We start from the raw sequence: 19,152 nt of genomic DNA, 5'->3' as shown, positions 1-19,152 counted from the left end.
TTATCACTCTAGATTAATGTTCTTTGCTCAGGGCTCATTAATCAGGGTTTCTCTGAAAGGAGCTACACCTTCAAATATTTTTCTAAGTGGATACAAAGGTTGCTTGATTTTATTTTATCTTTCCTAATCCCCTCCTATCTCTTTTTAATAAATAAATTTACAAAGTTTCACAGCAAAATACAGAAATTTCAAAGACTCCTAAATAATGTTTCTTATAGGAAACCAAAAATAACATCCAGGATGGGCTTTTAAAAAATCCCAGAATGGTTTGGGGTTAAAACTCAATTAACTCCAACCTCCTGCCACGGGCAGGGACACCTTCCCTCAGCCCAGAGCCTCAAATTGGGATTTGAAATCCTCTTTTACTGCATTTTAGAGAAAACAGAGAAAATTTAATTGTTACACTTCAAGAAGACATTCATTCAAAATCTTGGAAATTTCTTCTAATTGTGTCAGCGGGAGGAATCTTTGAAAGATGATTAAAAAATCTAATTTCTACATTAATTCATCAAATTTCTAATTAATTAATCTAATTTCTAAGCTCAGCGCAGCCTGGGCAATGGGGTGAAACTCTGAATTCTGATATTTCTGGGCAGAAATATCCAAAGTTGCCATTTGAAAGGATCACAGCCCGTCCCAGCATCACCTCGAGGTGCTGCTTGCATCAAGGCCTTTCCCAGCCTGTTATAAACTGAATTTTTTTCCCAATTCCCCACTGGTTTTTTGGAACAGGCCATGGAGTCAGGGAAATCCCAGAGGATTTCTTGGCCACCACCATGTGGAATTGCTGGGAGATCCAAGAATTTCCTCAGCTGGAGGAGCAACCCCATGGCCCTGATGTTTTCTGGGCAGGACAGGGATGTGGAGGGAAAAGGAGATGGACAGAGTGGAATAAAGGGGGAAAGAGGAATCAGAGGGCAGGGGAACACTTCCAAAAGTGCATTTTTTAAACAGAAAAATTCACAGGATTTGATTTTTGTCTCCTATGCTGTCTCTCCCATCACCACACCGAGGTTATCATTTCCAAATATTGGTTCCTGCTGTTAAAAGAAAAAGCAATAAAATCAAGTTCAGGGTATATTTTACTACCAGACTCATGCTTGAAGGATTTTTTCCTTGTTGTATTTTTCCTGGTTTTTTAGCTGGATCAGTTTTCTTACCAAGTTTGTCCCTGCAGCGCTGGAGGCAGAGAAAGGCACAACCCCCAACCCACAGCACCTGGGAAATGCAACACTGAGGGTGAGGAATCATCACCTGCCCCACACCAAAGCCCAGCTAATGACCCCCACACAACAATTAAAACCATTAAAAATGGAGTTTTTTCCCTCCTTTGAGGTGGCTACCACAGGATGAAAGCCCAGAATTGTCAGCAGCACCCCCGAGAGAAGGGGGCTCATTAATTCCACAGAACTCCTGGCACAGTGTGGGGACAAACAAAGGGACTCTGTCTGGAATCCCCTCGGAATCAATTCCTGAGAAACTCCTGAGTGCCAAGGAGACACAAAGCTGGCATTTGCAATTTTCCCAGCCCGCTGAAGAAAGTGGGGTGGCTGGCTCCGTGGCCTGGAGCCAAGGGCATTACTGAGGATTCCCCACCTGGAGGTCACCACTTGGCACATGGAGCCCCTCTTTTCCCCCCTTTCACACAAACCCCAGCTCGTTTGAAGCCCAGTTTTTAATTGGGGATCATTTCAGACAAGTGCCTGGGGTTTATTTAGAAACAGGGAGAATATAATGAGAATTCAAGAAGAATTGTTTCCTTCTGTGCAGTGGAAGACACCACAGAGTTGTTTAATGTGAAGTAAAACAGGGTTTAATGCTCAGCTTCAGGGTTTTATGTGAGGTAAAACTGGGTTTAATGCTCACTTCAGGCAAACAACTGCTTGGGCCTGGCCTGGAGAAAACCCCACACATTAAAATAAACAACTTCTCTATTTCTCGATGACAGAGACAATAAGCAAGCCCATGCTCCACATCAATTCCTGACACTTGAAGAAACTGCAGCTTAAAGAATGTGAAAAGTCTTTGGAGGAGAGCTAATCCCTGGGGAAAGATTGCTTTGGGTTTCAGATGTGGAACCATGTTTTGAAGCGAAGGAGATCAATAAAAAAGCCTTTTCTCAAAGCAGTGTTACCCAGCAAAAAGAACACATGTTTGGTTGGGGTTTAAAGCGATGAAAGCAGAGGGGAAAATGTGTTGAGATTAACAGAAACCCAAAAGAAACATCAGCAGATTCAAGCAGGGTTGTCCTGGGACTGCTCTGGTTATTTTTTTTCCAGGAGCTGCCATACTTGGATTTATGACCAAAACCAAAACTCTAATTCTAACATGGGCTGAAGCTTTACACTTGGTACAAGTTAATTAAAAAAAAAAAGGGGGGTTTCAACCTCTCATATTTTCAGATGTCTCTTCTAATTTCCCAGTCTCCATCCAGGCATTTGCTGAGGCACATCTGCCCTTGGCAACTTCCAGGGAATTCTCCTGGTCCTTCCTTTGCTCTGAAATAAATTTCACTACAAACACATTGGCTGGGTCTCACTCTGTCACAGAATAAAAATCTCCTAGAATTTCATTTCTGCCAAAGATTTGCCAGATTTTCCAAACAAAAAGAAGTTTGTGGTGGTGGTTTGGTTTGGGTTTTTTCCCTGCCCTCCAAAAAAATAAGCAGGTGCACATTGAAAATATTTTAATTGCCCCAATTTGCTCCCATACCCATAATACAAATTAAGGCCTGGAATTCACAAATGGAATCCCCAAATGCTTCCAAAAGTGCCCTTTTGTAAACAGGAAAATACACAGGGTTTGATTTATGTCTCCTGTGCTGTCTCTCCCATCACTGCACTGAGGTCTATCATTTTCAAATATTGGTTCCTGCTGTTAAAAGAAAAGGTAATAAAATCAAGTTCGGGGTATATTTTATTACTGAGCTGCTGACATGCTAAATTCTGCATCCAGTGTCACAGTTCTTGGCCTTTTCAAGTCTGTTTCCATGTCAGGAGCTTAATGAGCAGAAAACCAAACAAGAACTCCAAAGATCAATGTCATTCAACAAAACCTTTTGCCTTTTTTTGTTGAACATTCTTGAGAAGACAACGATGACAGATTGGATGTCAAGACCTTTTAAATTTTTTTTTCTAACTATTTAATTTTTTTTAAACTCTTAAAAATAAGCTTGGCTGCCTGGATCTTATGCAATGTGAAAGCCAAAGCCCTGGAATAAAAAATCCACTTGGCCCTCATCTGAGGTTTATTTAGCAACTCTAATTTCTTATTTCACGGGTCTAATCATATTTAATTTATGGAAACACCTTTTTTTATTAAGTTAATGTAAACATTCAGGTGTTTTATTGTGGCAATTTCTCCAAGACAGCAAATATGGAGCTGACACAACTCAAGTTGAGTGCAGCAAGCCCTGACTCTGGAATTCCCTTCCCAGCATCACTCCTGGCTGCTGTTTACTTTTGGAAAATCCCTGCCCCAGTCGGAGCCTTGCTCTCCACTGATCCATAACCCACAGATGAGCCTCCATATGCCGTGGAAAATGGAGCACAATCCAAACAACCATTTGCTGCTTTTCCAGAGAGCCAATTTCCCAGCACTGAAGTCATGGGGGGAAACAGGATCTTAAGGTTTTGAGTTGTTACAAGCCTGAGCAATTAAATCTCACACAAAAAAACACATTAATGCCTGGCCTAAGAGTTGCTGAGGTGAGGAAAGATTAATAACCCTGGTATTTAACATCCTGATATAGCTACAGGCACAGGGAATTTTCTCTGCCTGGTGCACTCGGGGGATTGCACTGCACGATGCACATCCACAGCCTCAGGCTTTCCCATTAACACAGAAAATAACAATTCCAGCTCTCTAAACCACTGGTCACTGCAGTGACAGGTCAGTCCTCTGGCAGGGAGGGGTTTGGGGGTTTCATGCACACCCAGGAAGGCAAAATGCAGCCAAGCACAACCTGCCAATCCTTCCCATTGCAGTCCTTGCCCACCAGCCTTCAGAGAGGCTGAAGAAAACCCTAAACTCCAGTGGAAGCACTCCTGATGGAGTCATGAACTCCATGGCATTCCTACACATCAATCCACCACCAGAAATTATTGCTGGGATTGGACCTTGGAGAGTGGAGCTGACCTTGAGAGCACAGAATATTCTGAGTTGGAAGGGACCTGCCAGGACCCCCAAGCCCAGCTCTTAAGTGAGTGACCCACAATGACATGATGGGTTTTTTACAGATATTAAGCAGCAATTCTTTAGAAGCACCTGATTTTATATCCACTAAAGGAATTTATGGTTTTTTAAAAATAGGAGAAACATCAGAGCAATGAATAAGCGCAAACTTCACATTCACCCTCTCAGCTGCTACCAGGATTCCCCAGGCACCTCGAAGTTTTCCATGCTGTAATCACACAAAATTCAGATCCCAGGCACACCCAGAGCTGGCAGGTCTGAGCAGCTCCCACCCCTCTCCCAGCCCAGCCTCCTGCCTGTACTCACAGGCTCCATCCGAGGGGCTGATCCCGACGGCCCCGGGACAGATCCAGTCTGGAGAGATGCCTTGGGAGGCTGAGCTGGAGCAGGGGCTGGCCAGAGCTCCAGAATAGAGCAGGGATTGATTCAAGGATCTCCTCCATGGATGCACCTCGGGCAGCACCAGAGCCCAGCCAGGGCTGCCCCCAGGATGAACCCAAATGGCCCCAAAATGCACGAGCGCTGCCGGGGTCTCTCCCTGGGCTCAGCTCTGCTCCATGTGCACATTGCAGTTCAGTGGCCAACCCCAGCTGCAGCCCCTGCAGTCCCACCCTGCTTGTTTTTCTCTCTGCAGCCCACGGGCTTTGTGCTCCTGGGCTGAGATTGGGATCATTTGTCCTTGGTGCCCAGCTGGAGCAGGAATTGTTTTGTGTCCCTGCTCTGTGCACAGAGCTCACCATCCCTTAAACATTATCCCTGTTACACTAAAGCAGCACAGAGTCTGAAAAATAGAAAAGCTAAAACCTGAGGCATCAGGAGGGGAGGGAATTACTGGTGAAGGGGCTCTGCCCCTCCTAGGAGCTCCACTCAAAGGAGTTAAACAACACTCAGGTGTGGGAGATGTGAGGGAATTCCTGCTGGATTTACATGGTTTCTCCAAGGAAGTGTTCTATCAAACACCATGGAATAAATTCCTAGTTATGGGAATATAAATAAATAATATAATTATAGGAATTCATTTAGGGAAGCTGAGACAACTTGTAGACAACAACAAAGATCCATCCTGCAAACAGGAAGGGTCCAGAAACACAGAGAGAATCACACACAGAAAAATTCATGCAAAAAGAAAGACCCACAGAAAGTCACACAAAAGATACACACAAAAAAGGAAGTCAAACATACAGATGGGAATAAGGTACAGCAGAGAAGCCACCAAGGGAATGTTGCTCCAGGAAATCCAGACTAATTTTAGTGATGTGGAATAAAGATTGGAATCGTTAAGGATGGAAAATCCTTCTCAGACCACTGAGTCCAACCATTCCCAGCACTGCCAAGGCCAGCCCTGATCCACACAAAGCTCCACTGAGAAAAACAGAGAAAGAAACACACAAAGGCACAGAGATACACATAAAGACACACACAGAATGACCACAGAGAAAACCTCTCACTCACAAAGACTCAGAGAATGACAACCACACTCTGACTCTCACACACAGAAGTCACACAGAGAAATCACACACACACAGAAATCACACATAAACACACACAGAAATCACACACACAAACACACACACAGAAATCACACTCAAACACACACAGAAATCACACTCAAACACACACAGAAATCACACTCAAACACACACAGAAATCACACTCACACAGAGAAAGACACACAGAAAGGCTTCACACACACCCCAAAAAAGATTCCACGCTCACACACATACAGGAAAACACCACATTCACACAAAAAGCCTCCACACTCCACAGAGACCCCAGCATCACCTGGGAGGAGGAGGAGGAGGAGGACCTGCATTCCAGGCTTTGTTTCCCTTTATCAACCCTTTTATCCAGTGGCATATAAAACATCTGCATTCCCAGTCAGCACCAACGCCTCTGGTAAAGCAGAATAAAGCTCCCTATTTCCAGAGAGAGGTGCTTTTAAAAGTTCTTTCCCTCTCCTCCCTCTCCACAGCCCCAGGCAGCTTCCCACAGGTAGAAGGAGGCCCCTGACAGCTGCTGTGGATTCCCTGCTGGCAGTAAAGAATCCCAAACACTGATTTTAGGGTCCCACGTGGCATTTCCTGGATTTCACTGCTGTTTTAAGGGCTGCTTTCAAAATGTACCAGAGTTTTCATGGATTCAGGCACGTGGCAGAGCTGGATAATCAATGTCTATCAGAGCAGATCGTTGAAGACACGCAGGGAAAATGCATTTCACCAAATGAGTCCAGGCACTTCTGATGCTGATTAACAATTAACCCTCCTCCAATCAGACTCAGAAGCTGATTAACCACTGCATCCTTGATGCAGAAAGGAAACAACTCAGGTAAAGAAACCCAAATAAACACGAGTTTAAAATTCTCCCAGAAGAAAACAACCCATTTGTAGGAGCACAGTTGACAGAAGGATCCTGAAGGGATTTCCCCTTATCTCCTTTTCCAGAGAATAAATCCCATTCTCCCCACACAAACCCATGTTTTCCTTGTATCTACATCACATCTTCCTGCAGTAGTAAAATGAGTAAACCTGAAACTTTCAAAGGAACTTTACTGCTCATTTTATAGATTTCCCTTTGATGAGCTGCCATTCCAGCAGGCAATCTCAGTTTTGCACCTCTGGTGCTTCTCCTCTGCTCAGCCCCACCCATTTCCAGGCTGCCTGTGGGAACAGCAGGAGCTGGGAATTCGCCAGGCATCTCCCATCAGGAATGCTCCCAGCAGGGAGCCAAATCCCACAAGGACTGGGTCCAAATCCATCATGGAGGGAAATAAAATACGATGGGAATGAGGCACAGCAGAGAAAGCACCAAGGGAATGCTGCTCCAGGATCATTTTAGTGATGTGGAACAAAGATTGGAATTGTTGAGGATGGAAAATCCCTCTCAGAGCATCGAGTCCAACCATTCCCAGCACTGCCCATGTCCCCAAGTCACATCCACAGGGCTGTGAAATCCCCGCAGGGATGGGCACTCCACCTGAGCACCCTTTCCATGAAGGAATTTCCCCAAAATCCAATTTAAACCTTTCCTGGTGAAGTTTGAGGCCGTTCCCTCTGCTCCTGTCCCTGTTCCCTGGGAGCAGAGCCCGACCCCCGGCTGTGCCCTCCTGGCAGGGAATTCCAGAGAGGGAAAAGATCCCTGAGGATCCTCCTCTGCTCCAGGCTGAGCCCCTTCCCGGCTCCCTCAGGGATTCCCCAGCCCCTTCCCAGCTCCCTCAGGGATTCCCCAGCCCCTTCCCGGCTCCCTCAGGGATTCCCCAGCCCCTTCCCAGCTCCCTCAGGGATTCTTCATCCCATTCTCTGTGCTTTCAGGGATTCCCCAGCCCCTTCCCAGCTCAGTCCCCATCCGCTCCTCACAAGATTTGTGCTTTTTGGATTGCTTTATCCCATACTAATACAGAAATAAATGAATTTTGCTTCAGCCAGGAGAGCTGGACCTCCTCATTCAGTAGCTCCAAATAATTCAATTTTCTGCAGGTCTGAACCTTGAGTTTCCAGTGGGGCAGCACCTTTAAAAACAAAGACAATCCCAAAATCATCCCCATGCCATGGGAGGGAGAATTCTCCATCCAGGGATTTTGGAACAGATCCCAGCCCAGCTGTTCCTCCTCTGTCTAGAAATCAGGTGCTGAGGCCGACCAAAGAAATGCAAATCCTGAATCAAATTATCTGGCAAAGTACATGAAAAAAACATCAAAAAGCTGCAAGCAAGTGGAGGGATGAAAGCGAAAGACACTTGCCACAATCCACACAATTCTAATTCCTGCCTTTGTTTGGGGGAAGGATCAAATCCTGCAGGTGCTCAGAAGAAAATCCTTGATTTAAATGTTAGTTTCAAATTGAAATACATCAGAACTTTACTCCACAGCTGCAAAGTTTATTATTTTTCAGATTTCTTCTGCAGAACAACCTGCAATGGGCTCCATTCTGGTGGAGGACAAACTCCTCATCTGCCTACCTAATCTGGGTGCTGGTAATTAATTTTTAACAGATTTTATACTCAATTTCTACATAAATTTTAAACCATTTTCCAGTCTATAGACACAGACATATATTTACACTTGGAGCTGGTTTTAGGGGTTGTTGTGCCTTGGAAAAACCTGTCCTGTGGTGTCCAAACAGCAGAAAATGTCCTTGGACAAAGGAATTTATTGATGAACACCCTTTGTATGCCAGGGGAGGCACAATTAGGGATTCTGAAGGCTGGGTGGATGCACTGTGGACAGCCCAGAGGTGCCCTGCAGATGATTTTTTTTTGGCAGCACAGAGGGAGGGGGAAGAGTTTCCTCTCCTTTCCTTGCTTGGGGCAGAGAGGAGAATTGCGGAATGAATTCAGGGATTGCTCTGGTGTGCAACCAGCAGCACTAAAACACAACCCTGGTGGCAAAGCCCAAAAGCCTCAAATCTCATTTTTAGCTGATCATTCCAGAGAAAACTGAAGCAGCTTTGCAGCAACACCTGGGCTGAAAGCAGGGCTTGAAAGGATTTTTTTCCCTGCTTTTCTGTATAACTAAGAGGAACAGCTCAAGAGTTGTGCTGTGGCTGCTTTTAGCTGTGTTGACTTTAAACGTGTCTGAAGTGCCAAGTTTCAGGTTTCACCTCCCGCATGTGCCCGGACATGTGGTTTAGCACATTATCCCCAACCACTGCAGCCTTTTTTTTTTTTTGGGAAGCACCGCAGGAAAAACGGGGCAGAGCGGTGGCAGGGAAGGCAAAGCATTCCCTCCCCAGCCACAATGGATTATCTGGGGAAACTCTTCATAAACTGGTAACATTCCTCAGGCACAGCAAACCCCGCTCAAAGGCACAGGGAAAAAAACAAAAACAAAACAAAAAAAAAAAAAAAAAAAAAAAAAAAAAAAAAAAACCCAAAAGCACAAAGCGATTTAAATGTGAATTGCAGCATCAACCCCTCACCTGTTACAGGCGCAGGGAGACAGTCCATGATCTTATCTAGGGTGGTTAACCACAGGCAGGGCTGTAAACATGGATTTAACCAGTTAAGACAATCCTGTCAATGCAGGGAAGATCTCGGCTCCCTTTATTTTGGCAGCTAAGCACACAAGTAAAAATTCCTTTGGCAATTAAACGTTCTTCTCAGAAGAGTTTATTGTGTAATTGATTCACTGTGGTGGTTAAACCACTCACAAAGCCACACAGAGAAATATATTTTTAATAAATATATATAATATTTACTAATAAATCTATATTAGGTATAGAAATAATATATTTAATATAATACATAACATACTTTTATATGTTTATATGCTTTATATATTTTAATAAATACGTACTTATATATTTTTATACATTTCTTTTATATTTTTTTGCTTTTATATACTTTTTCTATTTTTAATAAATATGTACTTTGCACTTAGCTGGGTATTAACTGAGAAGAAAAAAACTGGTTTCTATCCACACAGAATAAAGGAAACTTTCTGTGGGCAGAGAGCTACAAATTGGATTTTCTCCTCCTCACAGAGGCAACACCACATTTTTGGCAATATTAAAGAAAATGGGGCTATGGGTTTGAAATCCCCAAACCCTAGAAATGGCATTATCTATTTTGAAAAGTCACCAAGCACCCACAGAACTCCACAATTAAAGTACCCAGGTGGAAAATTCTACCACCATTCATAAAATCAGATAAAAAGCAGACTGGCAATATTTTGTACCACAAGTCTGAGTGATTTCTCAAATAGATCCTGAAATATGCTGGATTTTTGGATTAAACACAACCTGATAACAAACTGGAACAACCCCACTTGGTCCTTCCCAAGACCCCAAAGCCAATTTTCCCCCTCATTCCCAAATTCTCCTCTCAGAGCTGTCCCAGAATTAAAGCAGGGCTGCTCCAAGCAAAGAAAGGAGAGGAAACTCTTCCTCATCCCAAAAAAATGATACCAAAACAACCATCTGCAGGGCACCTCTGGGCTGTCCACAGTGCATCCACCCAGCCTTCAGAATCCCAGGGTTGTCCCTAATTGTGCCTCCCCTGGCACACAAAGGGTGTTCATCAATAAATTCCTTTGTCCAAGGACGTTTTCTGCTGTTTAGACACCACAGGACAGGATTTTTTTTCCCTAGGCAGAACCACCCTGAGAAGCAGCTCCAAGTGTAAATATGTGTCTGTGTCTATAGAGTGAAAAATGGTTTAAAATTTATGTAAAAATTGAGTGTAAAATCTGTTCCACTCTGGTGGGATATTGGGATACACAAGAGAGATGATGGACTTTGGACCTGGTCAACATCAGAGATTTAACAGAAAAAATGCCTTGGCAGGAGCAAACAGAACTTGGAGAATTAGATCAAGATCACAGTAAGATTAAACCAGACTGGTGTACCAGAAAAAAAAAAAATCATTAAACTCTGCAAGCAAGAGATGTTTAAATGCACAAGTTTGTGTATGTGATTTTAACCCAGTCATTGCAGTGACCATTACCATCTCCCCAAACAGTGTATCAGCATTGGTAGTGCACAATAAATTTGGATTCTGATCACCTGTCTCCATCAGTGACACCACCCAGCCTTCAAATCCCAGCTTGTCCCTAATTGTGCTTCCCCTGGCACACAAAGGGTGTTCATCAATAAATTCACGTGTCCAGTGACATTTTCTGGGGTTTGGACACCACAGAACAGGATTTTTCAAGGAAGAACAACCCTAAAACCAGCTCCAAGTGGTCCTGGTCCTTGCTGGCTCTCTGCTCCCACTCCTGGGATATTCCTGCACGGATTTTACAGAGCTCTGACTCCAGCTGCTGACCTGAGGTTAAAACCTGAGCCACGCTGCAGCTCTTCTGGTATTTTTTCATGGAATTCAGGCATCAGAGGAGCTGCTGTTTGCCCTGGGCTTTTTGCAAAAGAAGGGAAAACACGGCTCCTTTCAATCCCAGGGCTGCTCTGTCATCCAGCTTCTGGGGAGGCACCGTCCCACCCTACAGCTGCAATTCCTGAAGCCTTGAAAGGCCTTTTGCAAGGAAGGGGTGAGAGTTTGAGGTCTGAAAACCCAAGAGTAGCCTAAATACAAAGCAAGAGGTTCGGGTGATCAGTTATTATGGGACAAAAATATCCCATTGCAGAAGGCACTTAAAAAAAGATATTTAAAATAAAAAAAGAGCAAAAGCAGTTTAATAAGTGATGCAAAGGCAATCACTCATCCTCTCCCACCAGCACATCAATGCCTGACCATTCCCTGAGTAAAAGCCCTCTTTGGAAAGACCAAATCCTCAGGTTTTATTGCTGAGGAAGGCATGATAAGGTATGGAAATGAAGTGGAAAATGCCTTTGATCAGATCAGATCTGCTGTCCCAGCTGGCTCCAGTCGATGCACAGAACCAAATTCTGATGCAGAAAGACAAATTCTGCTCCTTTCATTTGTTGCATAACCCAGCAAAAATGCATTTATAGTATCTGATGTGACTTCAGTTACCCCGTGTGCCTTTTGGTAAAAAGAAGAAGAGGAAAGAAACTTCTCTGTATCAAAAATCCACATCTCATTATTACCCTTTTTTAGAGCTTGCTCTCGGTGGGCTCACCAAGTTCTGCCAGGGGAAAATAAATCCCGTGGCACTGAAATAAGTGAACAAAGGCCTTTCCTCCTCTGCTGGGAATTTTAAGTGATATATTTTTCCCTACCTCTGAAACGTGGCTTCAAACCACAGCAAACAATAGTTTGCCACCAGCCAGCCACCATTTGTCAAAGCACCAGGGCATTTCTGAGTCAGGGCTGGTCAGGAAAGGGAGTCAAGGCTGCTCCAGCATTCCCTGGGGAATTCACAATAGCTCGGGAGCTGAGGCTCCCAGTGCTGGCAGGTGGGTGGGAGGGATAAATAAATGTGAGGAGTTGGTTCAAAACAATCAAGGCCACAGCCAGGAGTGACTGCAGCTGGCAAGGAGGGACACAAAGGGACAAAAACAATAAAAACAAAGGAGCTGTGGTTTGATTCCCTACAAGACTAATCCATAAATAATATAAACTGCTGTGCCCTGATTTTGAAAATTTCCTCTGTTTGGTTACAGTATCCTGACTTGGAAGGGATCCACAAGGACCATCCTGCACCTCTCCCACGAGGAAAGGCTGAGGGAGTTGGGAATGCTCAGCCTGGAGAGGAGAAGCTTTGGGGTGACCTCACTGTGGCCTCCCAGCACCTGAAGGAGCTGCAGGAAAGATGGAGAGAGATGATTTCCATGGGATGGAGGGACAGGAGCCAGGGAATGGCTCCCACTGCCAGAGGGCAGGGATGGATGGGAGATTGGGAAGGAACTTCTGGCTGGGCTGGAATTCCCAGAGCAGCTGTGGCTGCCCCTGGATCCCTGGCAGTGCCCAAGACCAGGCTGGAGCAGCCTGGGATGGGGAAAAAGATAAACCTGAGGCATCAGGAGGTGTCCCTGCCCATGGCAGGGCTGGGATGGGATCATCTTGAAGGTCCCTTCCAGCCCTGGCCACTCCCGGGTGGTGAATGCCCCAAATTCCAGTTTGATTTAGCACAGAGTTCACAGAGCCTGGGGCACTCAGGAGGCAATGACAGCCCTTCACCTCTGCCTCCTAAAGGAAAAAAAAATGCAGATTTCAGCTAAATGAGCAGGATGGTTCCACCAAAACCTCACTACTCCGAGTATTTTGTCCACCTGTAGTAGAGAGTGCAGGTCAAAGGACACTCACAGCCCTGCACCCCAAATCTCTCATTTCCTGTAACCAGTGGAGGAGAAATCCTACCTGGCTCCACACATCACTCTCCTGGTCTAATTAGACTGTAATTATTAACTTCTCTTATTGCTTCACAGAAAAGAGATTTTCAAGTCTGTGCAGATCAGCTGTAAATCTGCAGCTCTTTGATATCATGAATTTTAGAAACATCTATTTTAAGGTTTTCTCCACTAGAGATCATTGGTGCCAGGGTTAGGTTTTTAGCCATGGTTTCACAAATCTCTCCAAATGTGAGAATTATTACAGGGAAGGATAGGAAAGATAGGAATTTCTGTTTCTTCATTTGAAGAAATGAAGCTAAATAGAAAATTCTGAAATGTTATAGAGACAATTCATTTATATATATATATATACACACACAAATAAATAAAAGCTGAAATAAAGAAACAAGAAAATGAAACATGAAAACCCACAGCAAAAGTCCTTCCTGAAACAGAAAGAATTTTTCCCCTCTGTGCTGTGGATTTTCAATGTTATCAGACTAGATTGATATCAGGCAGTGTCGCAAGAATCTCAGAAAAATAAAATAATTATGAGGAACAGAAAGCAGCCCCAGGCTGGAATTAGCTCTGCACGGGGAGATTCCCCAGCCCCAAAAACTGATATCCCAGAGGAGCAGCTGCACTGCCAGGATCTCCTGGGTTTGCTTGGACATTCTGCTTCCTTGACTTCTGCAGAATCTCTGCTGCTGGGTCTTATTCATAAACTTGAAATTAATTTTTATGTATTTATATAAACACCCTTGGATTTGACTCTACATCCACGTGAGGCGGATGAGCTGCCCTGAACCTTCCCAAAGAGGGAGGTACCACTGTAATCTTAATTTTTGGGGTTTTGATGTGTGAGCTTGGTTTTAAAGGATGGGCACAGGAGCTGCCCTGGGAGCAAACTCCAGTTTTGGAGCAGCCACGTTTTCCTGGACAGCTGGGATCCAGCAGCTGCTAATGAAACAGCCAAGGAGGGGATTATCCCACAGAGTCCAAGGTGGGAATTACAGGAACAAGGATGAGCCTGGGAAGATGTTTCATTTCTCCAGCCAGGCACAACAGATGGAGACAGTGAACTTCCAAGGGGAAAAGGATGATCCCAGCCCAAACAGTGCTGGGACCTGAGCATGCACCTGATGCTCTGAAAGGAAAAGCCAAGGAAAAGCCATAAAAAACCATTGAAAACCCACAGCAAAAGTCCTTCCTGAAACGGAAAGAATTTTTCCCTTCTGTGCTGTGGATTTGGAATGTTATCAGACCAAACACAAAGAGCCTGGGGAAAAGACTGAGAGGACAGAGACTCACCCCAGCCTGGAGCCTCCTCCCGAGGGACAGCTCCCATCTCGTGACCCAGGGAGCAGCCAGGGCAGATTTAGGGTGGATTTTAGGGCAAGGTTCTCCCCCAGAGGGTGCTGGCACTGCCCAGGCTCCCCAGGGAATGGGCACATTCCCAAGAGCTCCAGGAGGGTTTGGACACTGCTCCCAGGGATGCTCAGGGTGGGATTTTGCAGGATCAGTTGCTGGATCCACGATCCTGTGGGTCCCTCCCAGCTCTGGATATTCCATAAAATGGATTTTCTTAGCTGCCAGCTGAAAAAAGGAGCAGCCACAGTCCCCAAGCCCCCACACTCACCCCATGAAACCTCTTCACATCCCAAGCACCAAAACGCCCCAAGCCCAGCCTTAAATGACATTTAAACCCAACCAGCCCCTGAAAACAAGGTTTGAGGCGCTCTGGAGGCACACGAGCCCCCTGGCTGTGCTTCTCTCTAAGCTTTTAGATCCATTTCAGTCTGCTAAGCCGAGCTCTGAATTAGTGCAATTTGCCACAACAGGTTTCTTCACATCAGGACAAAACCAGGGCAGCATTTTTCCCAAAAAAAAAAAAAAAAAAAAGGATTAGATGACGCTAAGTGCTAAGTGCTCCCATCTGCGTGTTTAGACTCCTGAGCAGGTAATCACCACCCTCCAGGGCACATCCCCAGGGCTGGGAGATTATCTGGTGTCTGCCTTGCTGCTTCTGACTGGCCCGGGTGGGGAGGTGAGGAAGGGAGGGTGGAAAAGAGCCCTGGAGCACCAGGAACTCTCCAGAGCCAGAGGCAGCTCCTGGAGGAGCCAGGCTGGGATGGCAGCTCCTTCCAGCCCCAAACAGCTTCAGCCTGCCTGGATTCTTTGGGGCTTGTTTTTGGTAAATGTGTGAGATGATATTTCTTGTTGGGACTCAGATGTTTATTAGTTCTTATCTGTGTCACAGTCTCACAAACCCTGAGTTCTGCAGCACTTCACTCTAAGAAACTAAAAATGGAGCTGTGTGTCTCTCTCTCCAAGGCCTTTTAAGGAGAAATTGTCCCATTAAGAAATGACACCTTAACTATTTTCACTTTAACCCAATATCCAACGCCAGGGTTCCCACAGAACCCCTCCAGTTTGAATTATGAACACTGTTCTGAGAGCTTTGTTAAACCTCTGTCAGACACACTGAAATAGACCACGTATAAATACTATGATAATTATGGTGATAATTAACACATACATGTCTATTTTTAAAAGTTTTCTCAATAATGGTTTCTCTACAGCCTCAAATCAAACACAATATTCTCTTAAAAATCAATACCTATCAACACAAAAAAGCTAAAATTCTCAGTAACCATAATTCCAACAGCAACCCTGCACTCTGGCAGGGATTGAAGGGGTGAAAAGTTCCATGGGGCCACCACGGAAGGAATTGTTGTGATACCACTAAAGATGGTGTTTCACACAGGATTTTTGCCTGTTACATTTGAAAGGACAGACAAAAATTACAATATCTTGCACTTAAACCTAAGACAAGGCTGCTCCTACAACTTGTTAACTCTTTATCCATATAAATCAAGGTAGGCTGAAGGATTTCAGTCTTAGCTTCCCTAACATTTGGAAATAATCGTGTAACTGGGCTACAAGGAAGGAAAACACATTTCTCTATGGGAAAACACAGACATTTTGACATAGGAAAGACAATTGTTCTCACAGACACACTAATTTATGGGCAAAACTAATTAAGAGTGTGAGAACAACTCTATTTCAACATTTTGAAGAAGCAGAATGTCCAATCTATTTATACACCTGATTTTTCACCCCCTTGTTGCAAGGATCTCTTCCCACTTTGTTTTCTAGCATGTACTCCTGTTACACAAAATGCAGGATAATGCAGGATGAAAATAAGGATGGAGTGGGCCTTCGCCTGGATTGAGAGCTGGGGAATGAAAACACTGAATTTAAAAAACCACAATTTTCCCTGCAGAGCACTGAGGGCAGGACTGGGTTCTGCCTCTGTCACCTGTACAAGCCTCGGGAGAATTGCTGGGATTGGGATGAGCTTTAAGGGCCCTTCCAACCCAAACCATTCCAGGATGATTCTTTGGGGTTTTTTTAACACAAACTCTGAGGTTCTGATCCTTTACTGCCCCGTTTCCAGACCTATAAGATGATATCAACAATGGGGTTTGTAAGTTTATTCCAAGCAACTTTCACACAACAGTTCAGATTTGTTTGAACATCAAAGCAAAACCCAAATAAAAACCATTTTACCCCCAGTTTGGTCCAAAGCCTGTAGTTCAACCCAGGCACATCAAAAAGCCTCAGGCTTCAGGCAAGAAATCCCAATGTCATTTTGTTGGATCGTAGCTTGTGCTCCCTGCTCATGGGCACAGCAAGGAAACAAGGAATGCCAACAGTTATCCTGAGCCTTCAATGAAAATGGCAAAATCCCAGGATGGTTTGGGTTGGGAGGGACCTTAAACTAACCCCACTGCACCCCCTGCCATGGGCAGGGACACCTTCCACTGTCCCAGGCTGCTCCAAGCCCTGTCCAAGCTGGCCTCCAGCACCTGGCCCTTGGAATGACCATCCTGGGATCAAACATCTGCAGGAAGCACATGCAAAGCTCAGGTGAAACCTCCTTATTTAGGCTAAGAGATTCTCCCAGCAATTACTGGAAAAATCCCCGCCAGCATCTCATGCATCACTCAATCCGCCTCAATCCCTCAGGAAAGCTGCCACCTGAAATTCCTTCTGAAGTTCATTGGCATGGAACTATCAAAGGTGCCCTTTCACCACTTCTGAGCTGTTGGACATGCAGCTCATCCAGGAGGCCTTTGAGGCACACACAGGAATAACCGAACATTCCTTTCCTTTGAGTCCACAAGATCCAGCCAATAGATCTGAGGAAAGGAATTAAACTATTGAGGAACACAGACTTAGGGAAAAAAAAATAAAGAGGGGAATTTTCAGAAGTATCAGACTTCATGCAGCAAAATTATTGTTTTGAAAAATTTTTAATCGCAGAATGGGTTTGGGTTGGAAGGGACCTTAAAGCTCAACTTGTTGCAAGCCCCTGCCATGGGAAGGGAATCTTCCATGGGCTGGGAATCTTCCATGGGCTGGGAATCTTCCACTTGGGGACTTCGGAGTTTGTAACTCCTGGTTCTGGACAGGGTTCTCCTACGTAACTACCACAATCACACAAACAGGATAAAAGGAAATACTCCCTCTTTCTTCTCCCACAACTGAAACTTGGGAAAATGGAAAACCAGGCAGGAAGAGATTGGGATAGCCTGCCTCAACCTTGAGCTAACAAGGCACGGGTGTCTCTCCTACAGAGCTCTCAAGGGCACAGGAAAAGGAAAAAAATGGGATTATTTTCCTTGCAGTACCTCAGGATGCCAATGGCAATGACCTCCCTGACCTACAGACCACATCTCCCGCACCTTGGCCGTGCTTTCCCTCCTCCTCCTCCTCCTGCCAGACAAAGGGAATTGATCCCAAGAGGATCAGCAGGCGGGATCCATCCCGTGTAAGCCGATTACGGATCTCCCGCTCCTGACAGCCAGCATCACCCAGATGTCAAAGCTCAGAGAGAGCCCTGCAGAGCCAGGCTGAGGCTAAAGGCTGCAGATTATCCCTCGGGAAGGGATGTCACCGAGAGGATGGCACTGGCGGGAGCAGAGCAATTATCACGCTGGGAAGCACTAATTGGCTTAAAGCAAGGAAGGCACGGCGGGAAGAGGGGGAGCTCTGGTAAGGGAGTTAATTGTGGGCTGACTGAAGAGTAAAATATCACCATGCAAAGGTTGATGAATCACCAAGCTGTGGAACAACCTGGACAACTCCCCTGCTCCGCGCCATAAAACATCCCTCTGCAATTACCTCTGGAATTCACCTGCGCTGCAGGTACAGGGCCTGGCTGGGCAAGGGGACACACAAAACAGGGACAGGCAGCTCTGAATTCTCATTTTCTGAGCTGATTTTTGTCTTCTCACACTTTATTCTCTGTCATCACAAACATTTTAATCTTTTTGGCCTTTCCTTAGAAACTCATCCAAGCAGAGGAGCGACAACGGGGAGGTTCAAAGTCACAGAGGAAGCTTGAAAACGTAGAGGTTCAAAACTGACCTGAGAAACAGGGATCTCAACACTTAATATTTTATGATTTTAAACAAAAACATGCTGATTGAGGGAGAGAAACTTGACTCATTCTCTGAGCATCTGGGATTACCAGCACGGCGTTTCTGGAGGGGGCTGCAGCACATGGCTCTGCAAGCTGCTCTGATCTCTGCCTTGGCGGCTCGCTGCCTTTCCCTCCGACAGATGGGGAATCACACAATCCCACTTTCCTGAGGCTGCCCTCAGGAATCAACCAGCTGGGTCTTGCAAACCAGCTCTATCTGCGTGAACCACGTGTTTTCAGAACTGTTTTCACTCCCTGCATCAGCAGGGCACCCAGGGCCTCGTGCAGAACCGAGCCCTCGGCGCCCATGATCCCCACAGTCCCCCACACCAGTGCTGGGTGCTGTTCCAAGGGATTTACAGCCTGATTCAGCACAAGGATATGCACCTGGATGTAGGGAATAGGAACCTGAAGTTTGTGTCCATTCTGAAGAAAAACACCACTTTTCCAAGCTGCCAGAGTCACCCCAGCACCTGCCACTGTGCTTTTATAGGATCACGGGATGGTTTGGGTTGGGCAGACCTTAAACACATCCCAGTCCACCCCCTGCCATGGGCAGGGACACCTTCCATTACCCCAGGCTGCTCCAGCCTGGCCTTGGACCCTTCCAGGGATCCAGGGGCAGCCCCAGCTTCTCTGGGCACCCTGTGCCAGGGCCTGCCCACCCTCCCAGCCAGGAATTCCTTCCCAAAATCCCATCCATCCCTGCCCTCTGGCAGTGAGAAGCCCTTCCCCTTCATCCTGCCACTCCAGGCCCTTATCCAAAATCCCTCTGCAGGCTTC

The sequence above is a fragment of the Passer montanus genome, unplaced genomic scaffold, assembly GCF_014805655.1.
Source record: "Passer montanus isolate IOZ18808 unplaced genomic scaffold, ASM1480565v1 scaffold1, whole genome shotgun sequence".
Classification (NCBI taxonomy): Eukaryota; Metazoa; Chordata; class Aves; order Passeriformes; family Passeridae; genus Passer; species Passer montanus.
The sequence above is the reverse complement of the archived record's forward strand: the minus strand, read 5'-3'. Positions refer to the sequence as shown.